The sequence below is a fragment of the Aythya fuligula genome, chromosome 2 (assembly GCF_009819795.1).
Source record: "Aythya fuligula isolate bAytFul2 chromosome 2, bAytFul2.pri, whole genome shotgun sequence".
NCBI lineage: Eukaryota > Metazoa > Chordata > Aves > Anseriformes > Anatidae > Aythya > Aythya fuligula.
In genome coordinates this window covers 57,471,807-57,494,837 of record NC_045560.1, presented here as the reverse complement: position 1 = coordinate 57,494,837, position 23,031 = coordinate 57,471,807, and positions in this window count along the sequence as shown.

Here is a 23,031-nt window from a genome sequence, read left to right as displayed (position 1 = left end):
TAGCTGAACAACCACACACCTTAGCTACCCACATCAGCTCACAGACAAGAAGCTGTAAGACAATTTTTAACTGAGGAGCTGATGTTTTGGGGGCACAAAAAATGCATGCCAGCCCTCCATTTCACAAGCACAAGTCTCCACTGCGCATTCCTTCAGTGATTCCTTGTGTGTGTCAACTGCCTGCAGTCTGTGCAGCCTTGGCCAGGCATTGGGAGCCAGGAGCCCTCTGGCCCCCCTCTGGTGGAGTCCACTGTGCCCTACCAAATACACGGCTTCAGCCCAGAGATATCAATACAGAAACTCCTAAGTGGCTCCGGCTGCTCACAGACCTTAAAGACTGCCTTTATATACAGAGCCATGTGTTGGAAACTGGTTAGCCAGCTTTAACTATGAATCAGTTTTACATTGCTGTATTTACTCCGGAGCATTCACCTCTGGGGCAAGAATGCTGTACAGTTGTATCTGCTTTCAATCCATGCATTTGATAAGAGATGGCGTACAGCAGCAGGCTTCCCTTATGATAATGCCATGGAGAACCACCTTTTCACCCCTTCCCCGGGGCAGCTGCGCTCATGCCGAGAGCTAATGCTCACCCTGCAAGAGTTTCAGCATGTTGCAACGAAAGAGCAAGAATAAATTTAGCTTTCTCATTTCACAAACATAGACGTTCTTGTCTGTACACACCAAAGGCAGACAAGAATAATTTTCTCCCAGCCTACACCACATAGGATCTGTTATCTCCTGACAAATATCAGGGCCCAGACGATCCAACCATGGCTAATTTCCAGAGCCACAGGTGCACTACTAGCCAGTCAGTACAACACAAGGCAGCATAAGTACTCTGCTGAACTAAAACAGGACAGTAGAAGGCTGTAAAATATATATAATTATTACAGCTAAGCTCTTCCAAATAGCAATGTGTTAAGTAACTTCAGTCTAAGCCCTTAGCTGCTACCTCCCATGAAATATTAAACCAACCCTTTATTAAATAAGGAAAAAATCTTTGTCTAAATTGCATTTTTTTCCGCAAGATGTTTCAGTTCCTTTTGTTTGACCTTCTCTAGCTACTCAACAAATCCTTGTATTTTAACTTTCATAGTCTGACCTTTCTTACTGTCAGTTGCTTGCTTGTTAACACTGGCGGCACCACCCAAAGGCCTCTCAGGAAAACTAAATATCAAATTAAACTCTGAAGGACTTACAGAGAAGAGATGCTTTGGCTTACTTTGTATGAATCTCTGTTGTACCCTCAAAGATATGTCATATTATTTCCCACACCTATTGCTAGTTCTTCTGCACCAACATCCTTAGGTGGAAGCCATTTACCTCTGGATACACCTCTCATATTGTTTCTTCAAGTCAAAGCAGTCCTTGCATGAAATAAACATGATGTGTCCTGTCACGTCACAGAATGGTATTTATCCTGTGCAGGAGGGAAGGAAAAATAGGAAAGGATGCTATTGATCATTGAGCTTCATGGGAGCCAGCATGCTTTCCTGCTGCCTGGAACAGAACACTTGTTTTTGTTTGATTGTTTTTGTTTGTTGTGTAGGATGTCAGTTCCTGCATTCCTTTTACCTTATCTAGTCTGCAACTATACAGAACCCTTATATTGACATCAAAATACAGAATGAACAAACTATTTGAAGAGCAAAAATGAGATTGAATGTGTATGGATGAATAAAGACACCAATTAAGGGCAATCCCTTAGATCCCTTCTTACAGTTATGAGCCAAATTATTTTCACTTGAAATTTCAGGTGTTATCTGTACTATATACTATGCAGCTCTATGGCTTGGGGGTAATTTGGATTTATGCAGCCTACTAAAATCTTACAGTGGGTGTCACTCTACATTTAAACTGCATAAACAGTCAAATGCTCTTACCTCTTATGTAAGAGCTGAAGTTGCTGCATTTGTTCACCTAATGCCTGCCCCCTGTTTGCAGCAAGAAACAAATCGCTGGTGGATTTAGAGTAAACACATGCAGAAGCTGTGTGAAGCTTTTATGAGAACAACAGCTGAGAAAGGACAACATCTATTACCCGAGCAGACACAACTCTTTCAGTGCAATACACATAGAATATATATTGCCATTTAAATTCTGTGGGGTCTTGGAAATATGCAGCATGAAAAGAGGAAACAAAGTGCTTGACATTTAGGAGTAGCATTTGCACAATCTGAATTTCAGACACTCTTGTAGGTACAAATGAAATTTTTAGTGTTACTACATGCAAGACTAGACAAGTTAACCCTGATAGAATTTCTTCTTAAAACATTGCATTAACCCACTGAAAAGACATTGAGAGTGAAGAGGTGGGAAGGAAACAATTTCCCAGCAAGTTATAATGTAAGTAATATGAAATATTGATCTAAAATCATAAAGCCATGAGAATCTTTTTTTTTATTATTATTAAAAAAAAAAAAAAAAAAAAAAAAAAAAAAAAAAAAAACAAGCAAACAAAAAAAAACTTCCTGAACTGGACAGCACATCCTTTCACATAAAGCAGTACAGTCCTCTATATGATACCTGCTCTCATCAGCTCCAGTCTGGTTTATTATTAATTAGTTCTTACACAGGCAGCAGTAGATGGGAAAGCTAAATGGAATGATATATCTGGTAGAATTTTCCTTCATATTAATTCCTTTTATGTCTGAATTAAAGCCAGAGGCTATGGAAGTTAATTCTATGGTGGTCATGCTAGAACTATAATAACCTGTGAAAACTGCAACCTTGACAAAGAGAATTAATCACTGCTTGCATGTATGGGCTTGTGAAATCGAGCAGAGGTTTACATCAGTAGGAAATGCATTTTTCTTATGCTGATTGAAGGACATGAATCTACGTGCTCACTCCTCTTGGCATAATGAAACAGTGATTAAAAAAATAAACCTTTTTACCACCTTTCCAGAAGACAGTGGACTTGCCAAGCCATTTGAAGTACAAAGTTAAAAGATTTACTCACGTAGGATTAAATGCAGAAAGAGAATTTCATAAAGCAAAGCTGTTACTGAGCCATTGCAGAGAAAGCAGAGTCTGGCAGCAAGGCCGGCAGCGTAGTTACCCCCTACACCCAAGCTATTTTCCTGCCCAACTCAGAGCCATTACATTCAGTGCAGAGACAGTAGAGAGAAGGCTGTTGGTGGTCCAGGAAGCTCGCAACATAGCTAGTTACTGAAAAACTCTGAAGTTAGGCCAGGATTGTCATTTCTGATATTTAGGATCCTCCATAAAATCCTGATCCAGAGAATGAAGTCCATCTTGGTAAACATCCACCTGAGAAAGAAAACAGTCCCTCTGCTACTTGTGAGATTTTGGGGACTAGAGTACCCAACAGGGGACTCAGATTCGGCTCCTTCTACTAAAAATGCAAGCCACCCTCCCATTTCCTAGGCACATGCCTTCATCCACCTCTTCACTGAACCCCACTGAGGGTTCCTGTGGGCTGAAATTGGGCTGTTGTGTAGTGGGAAGGAGCTGTGGGGCCATGGAGGCTGAGCAAAAGGGGACACTGGCCTGGGAAGGGCCCTTAGGTGGAGCAAAGACCTAGGCAGTCTGGGCTGAGCCTGTCATTGCTCAAACAGTTATGTGTTAAACTCGCTGCATTTTAGATAGTCAAACATTGTATGAGAACAGTTACAGGCAGCAAGCACCACATCGCTCTGCACCTATGGTCTTCACTTATTTCACTCTCCTTCCAGCCCACTGCTTACATTCCTGGCTGTAAGTTAGATAAAAGCAACCTGGAGGTTAGGGCACTCTTTTAGGGTATGTGGGATGCAGAACTAAATCCCTTTGCCCTGAGAAAGGAAGAGATACAGATAGCTCCATTCTTAGGTAAATGCTCAAACTACTACACCATTATACACAACAAAGGAAACAGAGCTCCCAGTCCTTTTTGGAGGAAGCCAGCCGTGGTTGCTGTGCTTTGTTCTCAATTAATTTCTGCCTGCATGCACATTAAGTGTATTCAAAGACACCAGCATTAGACTAGGCCCCCCTCTCTCATTTCTGAACCGCATTTGTGCTACATAAGGTGCTAAGCAGGCAGGCTACATTTTTCACACTGAGGGTTGCCTCTTGCTCTGTATTTGCACTGCATCCACACAGAGACATTCAGACACCTTAGAAGATCTGGATCGAAGTGCCTGTTCCATATCACAGAACAATTCTCCACTGGAGCCAAGAACCAAGTGGAAGAATCTTCAGTTTTCGGTCAAATGTTAACCAATAAACAACATCTACTCCTAAGAGTACCAGTCCCATACTACATACAGGTTCATAATTTACTTTTGACTAAAGAACCTTAAATTAAGATGACACCCATTCTTAATTCTGTGTGTATCCATTGAGGGTTGCTTATTTTTGCTAAGCTGAATAATTATTTAAACTTGTTTTCCTTTAGTAATGCAGTAAGTGAAATTGCTTATATTCTCTTGAATATCTCCCTTACGTTTCCATTGTAATTGTGCCAAACTTTCTTCATACTCAGCAAAATAAGCATAAACTTTTTTTTTTTTTTTTTTTTTTTTTTTTTTTTTTTAATTAGAAAAATCAGAAGACTACACAGTCTCTACAAGAAATTCTCTTTCTACAACAGCATTTCATAGGTCTCCTTTCTAGTCACTGTAAAAGTACACTGGTTATCGCTGCAGCCAGAGAGTATTTGTAGATATTTAAAAGAACAGATACTGGAAACTTGATAGCTTATAGCTTCGGAGACTGGCCAGTAAAATTCCAAGATTCCATGATTCATGAGTCGAGACCCTGCTTACTTTAAAGAAAGATGTCTTGACTGAGCAACCCTTAAAGGACAAAACTTTACAGGAAACCCCCAAATAGTCCCTTTGCTGCCTCTGGACTTTTCCTGTGTTGTTACATCACATCAGACCACACAGGACTTTACCCCCTACCCATGAAAGCACATGCCATTGTGCATCACAGCGATCATTATTTTCTGGTCTTAGTGCCATGAACAACATATGGTTGAGGACTTCAATTCCTCTTGAGTTAAATTGGCAATCTCTGTCTGTGTGCTCAGGCTCAAGGTAAACAAAGACCTCAGGAACTTTGATTTATTGGCACATTCATGAGTGTTTTTTTGTTTGTTGCCTTTTTTTTTTTTTTTAAATTCTAGTTTTGGTTTGTTCATGGCTTCCCTAAAGCCCACACGTACACATCACACGCGTCACACAGGAGAAAGTTAATTTGCAGGAGTTTACTCATCTCCCAGGGCTGTCTGGCTCAGGCCACTCTGTCATTTCCCCATCCCCAAGGACAGCTTAGTTTTGTGCAGGTGACTGACCTGTGAGTCACAGGCAAAGTACAGTCAGCTTGTGAGTGGCCATCAAACACAGGGGATGAGTAACAGAGTACACAGTGAGATTAAAGGAAAGATGGAGAAGGAGTGGAATGAAGGGACCAGCAGATTGAACCAGATTAAACCAGCAGGCAACAAAAAGAGTCAAAAACAACAACAAAATATTTAATGTCCTTTTCAATATTTTTTCAATAAATAATTTTATAAAATTATATATTTTAAATAAATAATTATTGTCAATAAATAAATTTTCAGTAACCTTCATTTGAAACTCGGAGCAGGCTATAGAAATCACAGAACTGCAAAGCAGAAGCAAGTCTTCTGGCCCAGTCTCCTGACACAAAGCAGCCAACATCAACAAAATCTCATTTTATATTCCAAAGGGAGCATCTACATTTAGAAAAGTTCTTTTTTTAATGTCCAACTGTTGGCAGCTGGTTCATGCCACAATGAATGAGAGCTTATATCCTTTCAATAAGGAATAAAATGATCTGACAATGGATGCTCTTATGTTCCGTATAATCAATGAATCCTGTTTAATTCTTGCTACACTCTTAGCATTGCTTCAGGCTCAGGGATTCTGCTGTTTACCTTAGCTTTGCATTGCAATTCACTTGTGATATGCTCATGCCCCACCATGAAGATTTGTATGGGATGGGCATGTTGTGGCTGTGTTGAGGCAGCACAGAGCTTCTGCAAATGCTGAATGATAATACCTGCATTCAGGTACAGCACTAAGCATCACACCTGCCAAAACACAGGTATGATGCTGCATGACCACATCTCTTACTGTAACTACACGCTTCATTTTGCTGAGCGTCGAAGTTTCATTGTATTCTCTGGGGTCTTTTTTCACTGTATCTGTAACTTAAAAAGAACCAAACTCAGAATATGCTTTGTAAAAACAAGCTCCACAATGTGAAGCCTTGATCAAACAACCACCATTATCTGAGGGATTACTAAGGCAGGCACTTCAGGATCAGAAAGCATTTCCCAAATACTCAGCATTAATTTGGAGAGGATGACATTCTAGAACTACACTTTCTTTACCTTTTCTTACACTGGAGCTGCTGCTTTTCTATGAGACGGTACCATGCTAAAATCAGAACATTATTTGTTGCATGTTTAAGGCAATGAGCTTTCTAATCATTTCCTTTTATACTTAGTGATAGCTACTTTCTTATAATTTTTACATTATTATTTATTCTTTGCAGGCTGATCTAGCGGACAGGGATGAGTCAGTGTTTAGGATACCTGCTTGAGACTCACAGACACACAGGGTGCACACATTGGAGTACATTCACTTTGGGTTCTAAGCAAATCACTGAATCTCTCTATTTTCCTTCAAAGCATAGTGATGGTAATATTTCTAGTCGACAAGAGCGTTACAAAAAATTCTTTGGATCAGTGTGGCAGCTATAGTCATGTAAACATGTAAGATGCATGTAGTGTTGAGAATGAAAAGGAACTGGTAATCAGTACTCAGCAAACCCTTCAGCCTTTCACACATTGGTGAGGTGTGTTGCTTACTGGGTATTCAGAAGAATCTGCAGGAAAAATCCTGATCCAGCTGAAATGCACAATGAGACTGATCTTGCTGGGAGCAGGATTTGGTATTCTGTATTTAAAACAAGAGAAGAACTGTCTGAGGTAGATTTTGAAATCTTGTCCTCGGGACAAGTCTGTCAACTGGCAGGTGTAGGATAAATCTGTGCAGCCCCAAATGATCTTATGCCCTTATGTAACATTACAAAATGTGTTTGCCATTCTACTTCAGAGCACTGAGTTATACAAGAACCCTTCCCCCATCGCAAAGGCATTGTACAGCCCTGCCTCTCGTTATTAATGAGGATCATCTTTCTGTTACATGTCCAGGCTTTTCCTTTCTGATGTGGACTGGTTTGATTCCCACAAACGAGCCTGCAAGCAAATGATTGCACTGTTTGCATTTCGTGCAGAGGTATGGCAACCAGCCTGCTTCATCCAAAAAGCTGGATCTTGCGTGGGGGGAGTGTGGGAACTGGGCAAAGGGGACTCTTCTCGTCCTTTGCAAGTTTGGTGTGATATTTGGTATGATATTAAACTCTTGGAGGAAACATGCCAGTAAAAAACACGCAGGCCTGAGCTTGATTACAGTCTATTTCTTTCAGCATCTCAATCGCCTTCTAATCCAAAGAGAATGAGTTTATTTACTTTTTTTCCTTTTTTTTTTTTTTTTTTTTTTTTCTCTTGCATTTAAAATAAACAAAGCTTTATAGCACTTGGAAGAAATCTGGAGCTTGAGTAATGACCACAGAAAATTAGCTTTCAAAAATGTTAGAGGGCGGTGCGGAAGTGCACTCCAGGACATTCCCTAAGCAGGTCTGCCAGTTAATTGGATTTTTATTTAAGAAGAATGGGGACCTTCTCAGCCTACTCGGATTTCCATTTCTTTTAACCATTTATACATATACTTGAATCATCATTATCCTTAACTTATCTAGTTGTATGCACTATCTCTACCCTAAATATCCCACCTGTATATCCTCATGATAACCCTTCAGATACTTTGTAGCCCTAAGGCCTTCCTGAGATAAGTGAGCTATATCACCATCACAAGGAGGAGGTGAGCAATTCCTTGCTAGTTGTAGCAGCACTAACTGCTTAATTTCTTTACCAGATCCTGTTATTAAAACATGGAGTGACAAGTGTGGAGCGAGTGGAGTAATTTCCTTCCTACAAAAAGGTCAAAGCTGGGAAAACATCAGCTACAGTGATGTGCAGAGGTTAATGTTACAAATACAGCTTGCTAATTAAAGATGTGGGGCTTCTAATCACGTCTACTGGAACAACTCCAGTGACTTTGGGAGGAGTCAGGATCATAAGACAGTCCTTCTGTTAAGGGGCAAGCAGTTCCAGAAAGAAAATAAGCAACAAAGGGAAGCCTTACTACAGGAAAGATGGAAGTAGAGTAGAAAGCATGTACGCCTCCAGCCTTAGAGGGGGAAGTGGAACACTGCTACCCAATGCTCCCAAGGTGGTGTTGATCTCTGCGGCAACCTTTTTGAAACACACCACAAGGAGTTCAGCCTTGTGGGTGGGTGAATATTGCTGTTCCTTGCCTGTTTTCTTTCAGCAGTGCATTGACTTTTCATACTTCTCTTGCAGCCTCAGATCCAGGAGGCAAGTGATTACATGAGAAGTTCAACTCTCATTTGAAATGATGGAAGAGTTTATAGCCTTATAGCTACAGAGAGAAAAACTGGGGAAGGGAGGGGAACCCCTAAGGTTCAAAAGCAGTAGGGCAAAAAGGTCCAGTGCCAAATGCAAGCCTGACTCCTCAGTATTTTACATCTGGGAGTTACAAACACTGATGACATAGAATTGCAGTAATGCCAGCTACAATCAAGAATTGTATGATACTTTTGTCAAGACAAAGGTATTAACACAGCTGCCCTGGCAAATTTTCCAGCTTTCGTCCTCCCAGCCCTTGGCATTTAAATGCTTTCCATTAGAAACAGGCTTTGTCTCACTTCTGCCTACAGAGACTGGAAGCTGACTTGGCAGCACACAGCATCCACCATGCTCCCGCTTTTGGCTATAGGTGAAGAGACCTCTTTACAGACAGAGCCAAATTTTCCATTCATTCAGTTCTCCACTGATGTAAGTTACCCTGCATCCTCGCTGGTGGAAGAGCAGATACTGGCACAGGGCTGTGAAACACTTTGCAGCTCTCCAGCATGAAAGATGCTGTTCAAGAGAAGGTATAATTATTAACCCCTGAGCTAGAGGAGACTCTATGAGAACTTGGAAGGAAACCTAAAACTTTTAAGCAAGAACAAACTAGTCACTTGAGGGAGGGTGGAGGGGGGACAATAAAAATGTATTTTATAGGGTGGTAAGGCAGCAGCAGTCTTGTTAGTGCATGCTGGTAAATGCACCTATTTCTCTTACTCTCCATCTGAAAATTAAGGTTATTATGAGGTGCATATTTCCTTTGTCGTACTTCACTCAAACATCTGGAGCCAGACACTGTGGGTTGGGCCCCCCTGAATGATCCTCAGTACCTCACAACTCGTGCCTCTAGGGATTGTATTAAGATTTGTCCTGAATTTATTGGTATACTTTCGTTGTGGTGTGAATGGCGTGTTTGCACATATCTGACTAACAACCGATAAACAATGCTAACAAGCTGAGCCTTTACGGATGAAAATGATTTGTTATTTATCAGGTAAATTTATCTCCTGCATTTGCTAGAGCTCAGTCATCCTCCCTCAGGGCTCAAAAGCAGCAGTTTGGTGCCTCAGGGCTGAGCCAGCACTTCTCCAAAACCTCCGTCTCTGACACGAGGTTCTCCACCTGCCCCCTATGTTTCAGCAACACCTTAGCACCCCAAAGAGGATCTGAATCAGCTTGCACCTCATAAAAATGAAGGGCAGTCCCTGGCTTGAACCGAACTGAGAAACAAGTGACTAACCTCCTCTTCCCCTGTCAGTGACCTCCAGCTCCCTGCCCTCCCTCCTTTGTACCTTGCCATGCTCAGGACGCAGAGTGGTGCTCTTGACCCATCTATCTGTTGTGGCCACATCCCCTGTGTTTCTGCTCCTTGACTGTGTGTACTGCCAGTGCTTCTCCACAGGGGAACCAAGGCCACATCTCCAGAAACCCACAGGCTCTGTGGGGCTGGCAGCTGGTCCAGCCTCCTCACCATGACCTGTGGGACAGGGAACATGTTCCCGGCAGGGCTGCATGGGACAAGGAAACAGTGCATGTTTTTAAGGCTTAATATCCAGCATTCAAATGCAATATTTTGTGTCCTGTCAGACTGATGCTCAACTGCATCTGTGCCCTGTGGGACCCACAGTAGGAACACTGAATCCCTTGGAACAGCATAGCTAACACTGGGACCAAAGCTCCTGGGAAGGGCTGTGGCCAACCAGGTAGCTGGAGACTATCTTTGAGTAAAAGCAAAAAAGCATGAAAAGAAAAGAAAAGAAAAGAAAAGAAAAGAAAAGAAAAGAAAAGAAAAGAAAAGAAAAGAAAAGAAAAGAAAAGAAAAGAAAAGAAAAGAAAAGAAAAGAAAAGAAAAGAAAAGAAAAGAAAAGAAAAGAAAAGAAAAGAAAAGAAAAGAAAAGAAAAAAGAAAAAAGAAAAAGAAAAGGGAAAGGGAAAAGAAAAAGAAAAAGAAAAAGAAAAGGGAAAGGGAAAAGAAAAAGAAAAAGAAAAGAAAAAGAAAAGAAAAGTGTATACTTTAAATACTTTAAATCAGAATGTAAATAAACGGTGGAATGGGAGAATTTCCTGTTTTTTAACCTGCCATAGTAATGTGGTAGCCTGGCCGCACCTTCTCATGTAGCTGCAGGGGTGAGTCAGAAGAAAAAAAGGTAAAGTAACCCAAACACAGGATCACATTGCTCACATTTAACCTCAGGCAAAACTTTATGGGATCTGACCTGTTTCATCCCCCAACACTTATCCCGTGCTTCCTAATAAATGGGAACCAGACCCAATTCTTTAGCAACAAGGCTCTGATCTAGGATGAATTATACTTTCAGTGCTGTCACTGTCTACTGCACTGGGTGGCAAATTATTCAGCCACTCTGTGCTTCAGTTTTATTGTCTGCCCAGTGATGATAATTTTGCCAACCCCTTTTGAAAAAGCTCCCAAGATATGTCTACAAGAAGTCTCATTTCAACATTAAATAGAGCCTTCTCTCCCTTTTGTGAGCAGCATGCTGAGAGTTACACGTGCCCATTCAGCAGCATCATTACAAAAGTACACCTCAAATCCTTGAGGTTAATCTATTTTAGACCTGCTATTACAGGGAAAATAGGCAGTTGAGTACGGTACAGTGAGCATATCTGGAAAGAGGATGAGCTCTCCCTTTCCAGCAACAGAGATCTGCCCTTTCTTCTGCACCAGGGAGCAGGAATGTCTCCTACGGTTAGTCTGACACACAGCAAATTAAATAGTAGCCCTCGCTGTTCTCCATAATTAATATTCTTTCCTCACACTGCCTCTGCCTCCTTTGATGACTTAAACACCAGCTGTAATGAGCCGTCCACTATGCTTAGGTTTCTTTTTGAGTCATAGCTTCAAAAAAACCAAAACCTTCAGTTTGTTCAATGACTTTCAACCATATTCCTCCCCTTCTGCAAAGTACAAACAGATCAGTCAGCAACCACAACCTGTTCCTTTTAGGACAGAAATCCTACATCTTGAAACAGTTACAAAGAGCTGGAATGGCTCCTTTTACTCCATTGTTGGATTCAAATGGGGCACATAGGGGAGCAGATCACCAAAGGTGACATTTCAGTAATGTTTTCAGTTACCATCCTCTGAAATCAAAGAACACTTGAATATGTGTAAATAGGGGCAAAGATATTAACTTTTTATCCCCACCACAAAGGCTTCCTCCAGCAGGATGTTTTGGAATAAAGCCACTGTTGTGTCCCCATCACCAATGCAACATTACTAAAAAATAAAATACAAATCCCACCCACTGGATGAACTCCCTCAACAACAACCTCTGTCCATCTGGACGGAGCTGCCTCCCAGCACAGGCAGCTTTGGTTTCAAGGAGGCTGCCAGGTATTATAAAGCTGAAATTCCTGTTTGGACATATTTGGAGCACAATTCCCAGGACAGCAGAGCAAAGGAAAGAAAAGAAGTGAAAAGAAATACTCCCAGGGGAAAGTATTAGCCCTGATATAGAAAGAAATCATTACAGAAAAACCATGCACTTATTTTTTTACTACTTATTAATAAAAACTCATAATAAATAATTACTCATTCAACTGTTTTTCTTCAGATACTATATATATATTCTATTGCTGAAGGCAAGATACTGTTATAGCTAAGCCTTTTTTGTACTGTAAGAAATTATTACCTTATCACATCTCTTATTTGTTCTTATACCTTTGGCAAGTCATATCACATATACTGGCTGAAACAAACAAACAAACAAAAAAGCAACAACTTTACTTTTTTTTTATTATTATTATTACTATTTATTTTTTTTTTTATGTCCAGCACCTGTGTTTCCCTTCATACTTTGATGCCCAGTGAGTCTTTCCATAACGATGTGGATTTAAAAATGGTCAAAGCAAACTGGAGATCCAGGACATATTTCTCTGCTATGGAAGACTATGGAAGATACTTGCAGTTTTACTTTTTTTTTTTTTTTTTTTTTAAGTGAATCTTTGAAGGACATTCTTTTTTTCTGATGTGAACAAAGAGTAGGTACTTGTTAGATGTTTTACAGCTATGTACCTATGTCCAGCTAGCAGAGAACCAAGAAAAATATCTTCATGTGTTGGTGCACCCAGATATGAAAAAGAATACTCTGGCACACTCTGCAGGTTTGCAGCAGGGAAGAAAGCTGTTCTGTTTGCAAAGACGCTTTTCTTGTTGTGTCATTCCCCCCTCACTCATGAAAGCCTAAAATACTTATCTTCCTTTTCCTATGGGGGAGAGTAGATTCACCATACACAACTGCTATGAAAAGATGAGTTTCCTTCTGCCTTTCCTGAAGCTGAAACAAAACACATTTTCAGGTATGCTGCATTGAATAGTAATGACTATTTAAGTAAGTTATGCTGCATTGAATAATAATGACTACTTAAGTAGTAGTATCTCTTTTCTCTGAGCTGTTGGTAGAAGGTGCCACCTGCATGTTTTAAAAAGCATTTAACAAAGGTTGTGTGCTTTTCATTAACATAAACTGATGGAAAGAAATATTGTAATTGGGTCTTTTTTCTTAAACTGTGCAAATCCTCTCAGGTGCTATTCTGTTCTGATTGTTAAATGACACACCTTGTAACATATTATTAAGCAAAGTCAGGTACCCATACATGCCCAAACATTGTGACAAGTACTTTCTATGCATTTATTACATAGATCAGCACGTCCTTACGAAGCTGCTTTTAATATTCAAAATTTGATAAGTCTACCATTAAAAATTAACAACTGCTCCCAACTACATTTGGAAGTAACAAGGAGATCAACAAGGGTGTTAACTAATACTCTTCAGATCTTGAATTTCTTCTCCTTAAATTATGCTTGTACATGACAAAAAGGTGTATCCTGGATCAGTATACAGGAATATCCCTCAGGGTCTTGCAAGACATGCTTAGAGCTATTTGTGGAACTCAAGAGGAAAGCTGGCTTTCAAATCCCTATGAAACCAGGCTGTTCTCAAACTCTTTTATAACATCTTTCCAACTGTATGTATTCTTTTTAAAAAGAAGGTTTATTTCTCAAACCAAAATAGCTCTCTTTCTGTAAAAAATTGGTGGAGATGGATTTTTGCTTTTTTTTTTTTTTTTTTTTTGAACTTTACCTCAGTGAAAGTAGCCATCTCCAGCTCTGCATCTTCAGTAGAGGAGTTCTCCAAAGCTGCACTATGGCAAAAATGGACCAGGATCTATCTCCACTAGGACTGTGTGTTGAGATGCCCATCTTCAGCTCATTATTCAGATATCAAAAGTGGTCATGTTGTACATACACAGCTGAGAAAACCACCTCAGATACTGCCGACATGGTGCTCCTCGCAAGACTTTCTGGTTCCCATGAGAAAATGAGAATGTAGTTTTGATTGAACCCACATCCTTCAAATTGGTGATAAATAGAAAATTACGTGCAGCCAGTAATAGGACAGCTGCCTTGCCAGAGAAATCCACACCCAGCAGTGAGCTGGACTTGAAGAAACTATGTCTAGATGGACATAAAATGGCAGTTATGGTGGAGAAAGCAGGGAGAGATGTTACCCAGGAATTCAATGCAATTAGAAGGATGGGACACTGTATATGCTAATTGCCCTGGAAAGACCTGTACATCAGATTTTAAAATTGCTGTTCTCTATACAAGAGAAGAGCTATTCCTGGAGTTGTTAACACCTTCAAATATGCATTGCTGCTCACTTTGTCTTCCTTCAGGGTTCAGGTAATATTCTCATCCTGGCAGTTCTCTATGGTTTAACAAGTATAAATGAAATATTTGTTTGGTAAATGACCCTTAATAAAAGGGCCATTAACAAGATGAATGAGGACGGTTAAGGAAACTGCAGATCACAAACAATGAAGTGTCAAACAAATTCACCATAATAGAGACTTTTCTCAAAACAAGACAAATGTAGGGCAGTGTGCAAGTTTCAAACAGGCCCCTTAAAATGAGGTTTCTTGCAATGGACTAAAGAAACATGCTTAAATACCTTAATTGATACAGTGCTCACTTGCCAAGCATGAGCAAAGTAATAAGTTGGTATTGTCAAATGCTCAAAGAAACACAGGCTGTTTTTTTATTAGTATTTTTATGAGGAGAAAAAAAAAAAAAAAAAAAAAACACGCACAAAAACAAACAAACAAACAACAAAAAAAAAACAACCTGTAGAGCTTGGACACTTACTGTCCAGGAGGCTGGCACAGCCTCTGCAGTGCCAGCTCGCAGAAATTACTATAATCCTTGTCTGCCCTCACCTCTGGAGATGGATCCTCAGTCAGCACTAATCAAAAAGATGCAGCTGTAGCTGTACTTCTGAACTCAAAGATTCTCTTATCTAGTATCATGAATCACACTTGAATAAATCCTTTTCATCTGGTCATTAGAGGAAATAAGTCATTTAGTGGGGGCACAGCTCAAAGAACATCCACAGTACAGTACCAAAATACACCTAGAAACCCTTGTACGTATCTAGGCAGAATAAGGATTTTTATTCCAACACCATGCACAAGTAGAGCTGAGTTTGCTAGCTGTAGCACTTTGTGACTGCAGGCTCTCATGCAAGCCCGTGTTTTGGACATCGCACTTCCCACCACGTACTTCTGGGGACTGAATACAGCAGTGGTACTTGTTTTGCTGCCAGTGTAATTACAGGTGCCGTGAGGAGGGCAGCAATCCTCTCAGAAGGAAGCAGGTGAGCACTCAAGGCAGCCTGAAGACGATTGCTTCAAGGTGCAGACACAGGGTGGCTGCTGAAAGGCTTCAGGTGGCATCACCCTGTGGATGGAGGTGGCTGTTCTAACCCTGACCTTAGCACCCGCAGCTGCAACTGAGCAGGTGGGAGCTAAACACCATACAGATTTGTCCTGGTAGCAAAAAGCAGAGGGATTGTGTACACCACCAGGATGGATCTCAAAGCCTGCAGCATAAAACAGCGTGGCTTTCTGCAGCCTGCTGAGGCAGATGGGAAGGCATGCATTTCATCAGGAATCTGCTTTGTCATTAAAAGAAAGAAACAAGCCCCTACACAATGAAGTTTCTTTACCAGACTATAATCTCTCGATTTTTCTTTTTTAATATAGAGAATTAGTCCCTTGCTTTCTTGATAGAGGGATGAAAACAGAAATATAGTTTGACTAAAGACCTGATCTTCAAAATTTTTATACCTGTATCAATACTGTTCAGTATCAATTTGAAAGGAGAAAAAAAAAAATACAAAAACAAACCCCAAAGCATCCACCCCTCACCCCCAAAAAAACAAACCAAACCAAAAAAGCAGCACACACAAATCCACATTAACCTCTGACAGAACCTCAGTTTAGGCAGCAAAACAGCTCTTGGTTGCGGAAGCATTAGCACTGCAGTGCCTTCAGGCTGTATATGCCTTTCTGTAATTTTGCTTGGGGAATTTCTCAACTTGCAAATTCATCTGTTGCAAGATATGCACGGGACTGAGTGCAGGGAACACACAGCCTGGGGATCCACCCCAGGAACACCTAAAGGCAAGTGTCTATGGCACCAGGAACTGATGGAGGCTGCTAGCTCAGGTTTGCCTAAATGAATGAATGAATGATGGAAAAGACAACATTAGAAAAGGCTCCTAGGAATTTGGTTTATTATCTTGCCATGGACACTCATGGCCAGTCAAATGCATTTAAAATATATATATATATAAAATTTGAAAACTAGCAGGCTAGATTTTCCAACTTTGAACACACAGATAATAGTAGCACTTCAAGAAAAATTCCTAGTTTTGTTCAACTGCTGAACTTAGTCCATTTCCCATTTCAGTTGGTATTTTGTTTTAGCATATCCAGAAAGACAGGATCCTTGCTTAGGGACATGGTTTACTGGGTGACATTGGTAGTAGGGGGATGGTTGGACCAGATATCTTGGAGGTCTTTTCCAACCCTAATGATTCTATGATTCTTGTTACTCATAATTTGAAAGTGCTGAGAGCAAACTGCAGTACCAGTTGGGGAGAAAAAAAATAAAAGTGGATGGGGGGAAGCCTTTATGGGTCTATTCAAAATCATTTCAGAAGGTATAACAGATACTGAGAAAGAGGTGGAAAAGAAAAGCCACTCTGGTAAAAGCTTAAAGTAAAATTAAACTCTCTGAATACTATTCTTTTCATTATATGTGACTTACTGTTTGCAATTTTTATTTTAATAATTTTCACAAGGCCAGTGAAAGGAAAAGAATTAGGTAAAACCCCTGACTCTTTTGTCACATTGGGGATATGACATTTCAGTCTTTAAGAATCAGGAGGAAAGGGTTGTGTCCTCATGCTAAGTATGATAGTAAAGCCTACGGGAACACAGCTCTGGTAACTTTCTTTGCTATTTATCCTTGCGTCATTCTTAGTTTCCCAATCTTAGCAAGGTTTGAAGAGAAAAACACTGCACACAAGTTGTGTTGAACTATCAACAAAATTTTATGTGCACTCAGATATAACATACACAATGCATACTAATATTTGACATGGGATGTAGCAGGAAAACACACACTCAAGATATTTTCTTACAGTACCTGATAAATAATCTTGCCATTTCAAATAATGCTAAATAGCAATTAGAGTAAGAAGGTTTGCAGAGGATTTGATTTTTCATTCTAAGAAGATGATCAAACAGGACTGCTGTTTATGAAATAGTAGAAATAAGCTAGTCATGAATGAACTTTGCAATGAGGTAAGAGGAACTTGATGTCCAATTTCCACAGGGGAGGGAAAACAAAGACCACGAAACTGTAAACAATGATTAATGAAAACAAGCCTGTTTGGGGAAAAAAAAAAAAAAAAAAAAAAGAGGAATTAAGATCTGAAAAGTGACCTCACTGAATGTACAATATAACAGGTTGGAAGGGACCTCCTCAGAGCACACAGATATGGAAGATAAAAGATACAGTAGGGCCTACAATTTTTTAAAACTTTTTATGGAGAACACCACTTCCAGGCAAGAACACTGCAGCAATAAAACACTCGCTGTAGCCAAAGATGACCTTACAATCTATTTGCACCTCACAACACATATGCACAGCCTCTGAACTTGCTTTACCTGATCTTTACAACTCCAAACAGCAGTCTGTATTATCTGAGCTTTTACTTTGCCAGACGTATCTTCGTTTGACCTTTTTAGGAAATTCATGCTAAGTCTAGGTACCACAATAAAGCGATTTCATAGTTAGGTGTAGAGACCTGCTTGTCTCATCTGCTCACCTGAAGGAAGATGTGGGGAATGTAGGCATGGAACAAAAAAGCAGCCTGACCAAAAAGGTCGGGTGGCATTAGGTGGAAAATGGAACCGAAAATAAAGCCAACAGGAACATCCTAAAAGCATTATTCTGGGCTCAAAACCTACAGGCTGATCCACATATCTAAATCGAGGTACACACAAAGTTTGCAGAAGTTCAGAATAACACAAAACATTGCTGAAACACTTAAAAGGCTCTGCAGTACTAGAACAGAATATCAATGGCATGACACAGCTGTGACCACAGGGACTGGATGCTAATAAGAGACTTGTTCTTTAAAAAATAAAACAGAATACAAACAATACTTGGCACGGATTCACGTGCTCTCACAATAAAAACTTTCTGGTGCACAGACTTTGGAGAGGTAAAAATTAAGTATTTAGTAATGTTCATTGGTTTACATAATAGATTATTTAGTTATTAGCATGAAAATATATATTATGAATATGTTACTGTGAGCCTAGGATTTGGACTTCAATATAACTTTATATCACGTCATGATTTACACTTGGAAACAAACAGTCACATAAATAGTTAAACAAAACAGATCAATGCATTTTATGAGGCTTGGGAATTTAATAAGCCAGAGGATAAATATTGACAAGCTGCAGACAGGTGGAACAGGTTTGTAAAGAGACATAAAATGACTCTTCTAAGGTTCAGGAAACCTTGAAGTTTACTAATGGGTTGTACAAGATAAGTTCTTGGCGTGCTTTCCTCCTGCTAAGTAAGGTCAATCAGGCTTAATCCATGCAGAACTGAAAGGGCTTTTCATGTTCTTCTGAAGTAACACTGCCATCTAGACGTAACCTCCTTACTCATTCTTGCTGTTGCTGATAACTTATTATTTAGGAGACACCATGAATCCAATCTGTTTAGAACAGAACAAAACAAAAGCAAAGCATGCCATGCGTGTAAAATAAATTTGTAGCTAAAGGTTTGACTATGGCCTCAGGCATGTACTACTTCAGAGGAAAACCAGATTGACTTAAATTCATCAGTAAAAAGGTGGCAGGGGAAGGCTAGGATACCAAAATATAGTGATTAGCTGAGGCAAATTTCTAATAAGTATAATATATATATATATAAAAGACACAAGATTCCTATAAAACTAGATGAGAACTGGATCGACACCACACCACCATATACTTTTGAAGATCGGGACCAGTTTGACTGATGAGGTCTATACAAGAACAGAGACATATACCCGCCCTGCAACCTGAAACACCTGACAGTGAGCTATTTATGTAAGCTACCAGGTTTTACTGGTCAGATGAGAGTTTGGTGGCTCCTGAGGAACTGCAGATTTGATTGAAGCCTGAATTGTAATATTTGTTAGTCTCTCTAGCACCACAGTATTAAAAACGTGGTCTTCCAGAAGAAAACTATTTTCACTTCAGGGACACACGCACACTCCCTAAATAGTAAATAGGCATAGATCGAGATGGGAGGAGGAAAAGGTCACATTGATTTTTTTGTTTTCTTTTATAATCCTGATCCTTCATCTAAAAGTCTCATAAGCTGACAAAACCAACAACCAAGAACCTGCATTACAAAACTCTGACACACAACCCCTTATTGCATGTTTGCATTTTCTCACTTATAATATGGAAATCCTGTTTAATCTTTTAATGCCTTCAGAAGGAGCCCAAATTTGCATTGCCTACCAGAGGCAACAGGGCAGTAGCCCATCCACAGAGTCCCACAGTGCTTGTGTGTGTGTAAGACAGACTGAAAAAAATGGCACCCTTTTCACATAACACCTTTGATTCATGTCCATGAATAAGCAATGCAACTGGCTATTCAATCGTGTATGTTCATTGTAGTTCATAAAAGCAGCGCAGAACCAGTGCAAGTGCGAAATAGCCTGCTGCGCTTTAGCAAATGAGCTGATCAAGCTCTGAATGTATCACTGACACTGCTGTAAGCCAGAAACAAAGCCCATTGATCAGCAAATCCTAGGGTAAATCAGTATTGATCAGCAAACAAATCCATTGGAGCAGGTAACAGTTAAAAAGCCATCCAGGTACATGTTGGATGCAGAAATTAACTCAGAAGAATAATAAACCAGGCAGACTTCACAGAAAACAAGATCATTATCAAAGTATGCCTGGAAGGCATATTGGATGTTCAGTAGAGTTCAAAGTTGTGAAAATGATAGGAAACACAAAAGTAGAGTTTCACTAGCATCGAGGAACTGCAGAAAAATGCCCTTGCCATCCTGCATTGTTGCAAAATGGATATAAAAATACTACAGATACCTTAAGTGAATTATAAAGGATTACCTGCAAATAACATTGGAGTTGCTAAACAAGGAGGAATAAATACAGAGAATACCAGGAAATCAAAGAATATTTTTAAGTGCCTGGAGCACTGGGTAGTTCTGTAAATAATAATAATAATAATTAAAAAAGAAAAAAGCCATTTCCAAGAAAAGGCCAGCCAGCTTTGCTCTGACTTTAAAAAAAAAAAAAAAAAAAAGTAGCTTTGGCATTCAGTAGAAAGAAGCCACAAAAGGGCATGATCCCTTCAGAGAGCCTGCATGTCATGTTTGCTCCATATGCTGTGAGCAGGGACCTGCCTCCCTGCTCGTTCGTGCGCTCCCCTCATTCCCCAGCCACGGCAGCCGCCTCGCAGGCAGATTTCCTGCAAGTGTGGTTACCTTCGGTGTGGGAATGTGGGAATGTAGGATGCAAACAATGAGTGTTTATTGGGGGCTCACAGGGTTTTTTTGAACTTGTGCTCAGTTCATTGCTAATGCAATAATTGATTACTCTTTCAGTCATATGTGGTCAAAATTCAAATAAAACTATAAAAACCCTTTCTGGGAAGTTGCAAGGCATCAGAGCAGCCAAAAATTTAAATAAGTAATCCCCCGTGTTTCTCAAGACAAATAGCTAGCCCAAGGGCTGCTGAAGAATTCAGGGCAAGGCGAAGAGAAGCAGAAGTGGCTCAGCACTATGTCGAAACTGAGAGCTGGCTGCCTGGTCCTGAACAATAAATACTGTGCCCTTGGCCAGCCCAAATGTGTTATCTCCTGTTCGCTGGCATTACCTTTTGGTCATAAGCATCCAGGGGATAGTCTTCCTGTAAGCTGCCCATTTCCCAGACAGGGAAGGTGTGCGTGTTCTGTATCTGAAGAACAAGAGGCTGGAAGGATAGTTAATGATAGCACAGGAATACCATCTGTCTTCTCTCCGAATTTACCAAGAGAAATGCCATGCAATATCCCAGGTGTGGCACCACATTATGTGTTGTGAACTAAACATCACTGTACACTACGGGAGCAAAGACAAGTCTCATGGTTTACAAGGATTTATTCCCTCAGCTGTCTGGATGGGTTCAGTGGAGCCTTAATAATTTTTCTCCTTATTTTGGGTATGTGATTGTTTTTCTCCTTAGCTGTAATTGTGCCCAGCACAGCTCTTTAATCTAGCTTCCTTCCCTCACGTAGAAATATGAAACCATGCTAAACACAGTAAATATGCATCTTTTTCACAGTTTTAAAATGAACACATTTCCCAGAAAGAACAAGGGAATTTTTGTGGAAACCTTGTAATGCCCTTTCTTGTGGTTATTTGAATGGATTCAGTTATTTTAAGAATGTATCTCTAGAGAGAGCTTATCTCTCAGGTTTTCCAGTCACCGTCTCGTTACTACAGTTTATATTTTTCATGTAATAAGTTCAGTGGCCACCGTTACATGAACTAAGAACTCCAGTTCCCACTGGCCAACAGCCACGTCACCAAAGCCACTGCTCAGTATGGTATTGACCGATCAGCTAGAAAACTGTGTTTGTAAAACATTGTAATGCATTACAGACATAAAAATATGGCCTGTCCAGAAAATTATATAAAAAAAATGTAAAAAATCTCAGAGCAGCACAGATAAGTCTATTTATTCTGTCAGGATCCACTTTTTCTTTGGACAAATAAAAGAATAAAAATCCCAAGCCCAGCAGCCCCCAGGAAGACTGACTCCAATTGTTAAAAATACAAGTGTGGAAAAATGTTGTATAAAATGATATATGTTGCAGGATTTATTTTTATTTTTATTTTTATTTTTATTTTTATTTTTATTTTTATTTTTATTTTTACTTTTGTTTTTGTTTTTGTTTATTTTATTTTTATTTTTTTTCCCAGTTAATTTACTAAATACTTTCTCTACCTTTCTACACAGCTAATTCCACTAAAGTCAGCAAGTTCCTATAATTCCCAGCACAAACCTCCCCAGTCGTTGCAAAGGTATACTTCCTCTTATGGTAATGGGGTTTTCTCAACAGCCTATCTACATGATGAAATGTTTCCTTAATTTCCACCTCCCCTTTGCTTTCTGCCAGATCCTGTAGGGAGGTCAAAATCTTGTGACTTGTGACTAGTTACTGGGAGCTGTATTTGCAAGCAGTGATCTCACCAAAGCTGAGGCAGAGATCGTTTCGTGGGATAACACATCCAGTAAGGACTTAGTTTACACGTTCCTACCAAAGATTCAAATATTGAGGGTAAAGTAAACCAGGACAGGATTAAATCCCAAACGGGAAAACATCTTTGTGTAGAACCAGAACTGAAACCAATAATTATGTTCCTATGATCATTTTCTCATTTCAAAATGAATGCAAAAATTTTTTGTTGGCATTCGCCTACACACTCCATACCACCAAAACTCCCTGCTGCTACCTCTCCACAGGCAAAATTTTCTCATCATTCATCTTTCCAGGTGTTCCTTCATACTGAGACACCTGCCTGCTTTGTTGAGCCTCTGTGCATTTCCAGGAAAACAATTTGCAGTGTTGAAAGCTTAGTTGATGCACAAGATCCACTTCAACATTCATTTATCTCCAATTAAAAGAGCATCTTAAGTGCTTCTATAATGCAACCACCGTTTGTTCCCTTTGAGGGGTTCAAAACAAAGCTGCCACAGATCCCTGTTGGTTTCCTCAAAAGCCACCAAGGCCTCCAGTGCAGCTCCCCCATCTCAAACTGTCTGTGCTGGCAATGGAGGTGCTGGGGTTTCTGCACCAGGGAACACACCAGCGGGAGTTGCAGACACCACCACATAGCCCCATGGCTTCTCATCCTTGATGGCAGGGCAGGATGCCTGGGAAAGCCCTGCCACTCTCCTGGGCTGGGGCTCCTTCCCCCAAGCTCACCAAAGGACACCATGTGCCAGAGCATCACCCTGAGGCTCACAAGGTTTGCTGCTGCAGAGGCCACACAAGGCAGTTCCAGCCAATGTACGTGTGTTTTACATAACAGATTGTC